Genomic DNA, 4,314 nt, shown 5'->3' with positions numbered 1-4,314 from the left:
TAGAAATTAATTACGGCCTAAAAAGCTACCAACAAAACCAAACCTGTTGCGATTGAGTCGATTCTGACTTGTAGAGACCCTACAGGACAGAGAAGAACTGCCTCATAGTGTTTCCAAGGAGTGGTTAGTGGATTTGAACTGCTGACCTTTTAGCTAGCAGCCAAGCTCTTAACCACTGTGCCACCAGGGCTCCCTAAAAAACTACAGCTAAATAAAAAATAGAGCTCGAAAGTGACTTTCGTATTTCTGAATACACAACAGCTAACATCCTAGCTGGGATTAGGTACACTGCTATGCTTAGCCCAAAACCTAAACACTTTATAAAACAAAATTATGCATCAAAGTACCATTAGCAACAGCCCAAAACTCAAAAGTATTTTATACTTCCCTAAATGAACTTGACACTTGGCGCTTTGGTGGTATGTTATATTTCCCGAAAGGAGCTTATTCACACTCCTGAGGTGATGATCTTCAGCAATTCCTTTCAATAAACTGGTGATGCTACCCTGGTTTCACCAGTCATTGCTGTGGGTCAGAGACCCTTGCCTTCTAGCAGCCTCCCTGTAGGAGTGGAAATGGACAACACTGTCTTCCTGGACTGGAAGTGTTCATGGATATGCTAGCTACTCCCCACATACATATATTTCTGGGCCCATTTGTCCCTTTCTTTTCTTTGAAGAGGCACTATAATTGGACACTGGAGACAGATGTTCAAATCCCACCTCCATTACTTACTACCTCTGCCTTTAGGAAAATGGTTCACCTTTTGGAAGCTCAGTTTCTCATCAGTAGACTGTGGATAATAATTGTATATACACATAGGATTCTTGTCAAGACCAGGTGAGGGTTTGCACATAAAATATCTGGTGAATAATGCTTGGCACATAGTGGGTACAATACAAATTTTAATTATTATCATTTTATTTTTTCTCTTTCTCTCTCTTGCCAAGAGTACCTACAGGCATCTTTTAATTTCTGTCAGGGAAATTGCAAATACGTTTAAGAATACAGATAACCAATTCCTGAAAAGTGTATTTCAAATGAATCATCAGGTTTAAAGAGATTGCTGGTCCTCTCTAAATGTCAAGGGGAGTGGGGGGAGAAAGACAGAGAAAGACTTTCCTTAGAGGTAGTCTATGTTGCTGGTACTAAAATATGTATTTGGAATGTACACTTGCAAAATATCCATTTTAATGTGGATTAACATTTTACTAATACAATCACGTGAAAAGGTGTGTTGCATTTGAAAACCAACATAAAAATTTCTGGATTCTATCCTGCTTCCCTGTTTCAGCCAAAATTCCTTCCTATATTTTTAAAAGGAGTAAAGCTCATTCTCTCACCTGCCATTGAATCAGAACAAACTCTTAACTAGTGTTCAGATTGTTAAATTGTTTTAGAAAACTGTGATAATTATGTCTAGACTCTATTTGGTACCTTTTTTTTTTTTCTCCCTGCAAATGATTTTTGACTAAAGGTGCTTTCAACATTCACTTTCATGGCAGCTAAAGTGCTGTCACAGTGTTCCCAAGACGCTGTCAATGCAACTTTGTAGTAAATAACACTATAACGTCTATGCACAACTAAGGAAGTAACATGATGTCAAGGATGTACTCAGTGTGGTTGTATCGTAAATTCAGTGCGAATTGCATATTTATGGAGACCTTCTTAGGATGTCAAAGGAGAGTAATGCAGATGTTATATTACCAAGAGAAAAGAAATCAAGTCACAGACTGTGTTAAAGATGATGTAAATTCTACTGAGTAAAGGGAATTTCAAGTCATGACAGTCAAGGTGCCTTCAGATTATAAGATGCTATCATATCTCTCTTGACAACTCTGTGCAGAACTAGCCTCCTGGCTGCCAAAGCCTGGTATCCCGGGTCCTGAGAGGGTCAATGGATGTGGATCACAGCATCTTCCACCCTTGGACTACTGATAAACCAGTTGCAGTCAAGTCAATGCAGACTCACGGTGACCCCATGTGTAACAGAGTAGAACTGTGCTCAAGAGGGTTTTTAAGAGCTGAATTTGTGGAAATAGATTACGAGCCCTTTCTTTTGAGGCATCTCTGGGCAGACTCCAACCTCCAACATTTTGGTTAGGAGAAGACTGCTTAAACATTTGCACCATCCAGGGACTCTTGTATTACTGATAAAACAAAACAAAACAGAACAACTCATTGCCATCAACTCGATTCCAACTCTTGGTGACCCTATAGGACAGAGTAGAACTTCCCCATAGGGTTTCCAAGGAGTTGCTGGTGGATTTGAACTGCCGACCTATTGGTTAGCAGCCGAGCTCTTAACCACTACACCGCCAGGGCTCATGTTTTACTGATAGTGCTAGATAATTTCTTCCTTTATGCAGTAAGTGAGGTACTTCAACTGCTCTTATTTTCAAGGCCTTCCTCCTTTGAAGATTGTCTTCTTTCTACTTTGTTCTGTTTCAGAACTAGAAAAATGGAATTGAGATCTTGAACAATTGAGGTTAGCTCCGGTGGAGAAGAGAGAGGTGTATGGATGTGCAATAGCTATTGCTTCTAATTCTTTTATTAGAAAATAAATCATTTAGTTTAAAATTTAAAGTATTAGTGATGCAAGTTAGAATAGCAAACTAAACCTTTATACTAGTGTCCTCGTTTCCCACCTGCATTCCCTCTCAACATTCTCTTAAGCCATGACTGCTACAATTTTTTTCTTTCTCCTTATTTCTCCCTCGACCCCTATTTTCTCTTCTTTTCTCATTAATGTTAGTTAAGTTGTGATGTTATGATTTCTGTTCTTTTTTTCCTCAGGTTTGGGAAGGTAGAGGGAGTTGGATTTTATCTTTTAAATGAAATAATTTTTCATTCATTCATTAAATAACTATTTTAGTTCTTAGGCACTGAGAATACAAATATGAATGGAATCAGATACTGCCCTTGTGGTGCTGTGAATTGTCTATTGGGGAGAGACAGGAATGTGAACTAACAATTGCAAGGAAGTATTATTATAGTCCTAGTGGCACAGCGGGTAAGAGCTAGGCTGCTAACCAAAAGTTTGGCAGTTTGAATCCACCAGCTGCTCCTTGGAAATCCTACGGGGCACTTCTACTCAGTCCCGTTGGATCACTATGAGTTGCAGTTGACTTGATGGCAATGGGTTTGGGTTTTTCGGTTTACTGTAAGAGCAAAACTGATGTAGATGCTAATGGTACCCAGGAATTCTCTTCTTTATGACCATCTTTTAGTAAATTTCTTTGAGTTGAAAAGAAAGAGAAGTTTTACTCAAGAAAGCTCAAAGAACCTCTATGAGGATACAGAGAAGTAGAACCTATGGATAGGAAGTGCTTCTGGATTTCTTAAAGCTGATACCTACACGTTCTTATTCATCTCAGTTTATCTCTATGTCTGTTCCTTTCTCCTTTCTCACCGTCTTCCTCTGCTTTCTCCTCTGGTACAAGTCTTGACAAGGATATCTGCTCTCATTCTACTTATTAGCAGTCAGCATTAGAGCCTACCATGGCCTGTGGGGTCCCTTTGTAATTCCCAGTTTAAATTTCTGATGCTCACAGAAAATGATTCTGATTCTCAATTTTTTTTGAGAGTAAAACCCTACAAGTCCTAGCTTCTTGACTAGTTTTTTTTTTTTAATTTTATTGTGCTTTAAGTGAAAGTTTACAGTGCAAATTAGATTCTCATTCACAAATTTATACACAAATTGTTTTGTGACATTGGTTGCAATCCCTGCAATTTTCCATCATTTTCCCCCTTTCCCTTTACTCCCCGGGTTCCTGTGTCTATTCGTCCAGCTTTTCTGTCCCTTCTTGCCTTCTTATCTTTGCTTTTGGGCAAATATTGTCCATTTGGTCTCATATTCTTGATCGAACTAAGAAGCACATTCCTCATGTGTGTTATTTGCTTTATAGCCCTGTCTAATGTTTGGCTAAAAGGTGGACTTTGGAAATGGCTTCAGTTCTGAGTTAGTGAAGCATCTGGGGGCCATAGTCTTAGGGGTTCCTCCAGTCTTTGTCAGACTGGTAAGTCTGGTCCTTTTTTGTGAATTTGAGTTTTTCTCCCACTCTCTCTGGGACCCTCTATTGTGATCCCTGTTAGAGTGATAGGCGACGGTAGCTGGGCACCATCTAGGTCTTCTGGGCTCAGGTTCATGGAGGCTGTGGTTCATGTGGTTCATTAGTTCTTAGGACTAATATTTTCCTTGTCCTTGGTTTTCTTCATTCTCCTTTGCTCTGGACAGGATAGGACCAATAGATGTATCTTAGATGGCCGCTTACAAGCTTTTAAGACCCCAGACGCTACTCGGCAAAGTAGGAC

This window comes from Trichechus manatus, unplaced genomic scaffold (genome assembly GCF_000243295.1).
Source record: "Trichechus manatus latirostris isolate Lorelei unplaced genomic scaffold, TriManLat1.0 scaffold00167, whole genome shotgun sequence".
In the NCBI taxonomy this organism is placed as follows: Eukaryota; Metazoa; Chordata; class Mammalia; order Sirenia; family Trichechidae; genus Trichechus; species Trichechus manatus.
Note: the sequence above shows the minus strand (reverse complement) of the source record.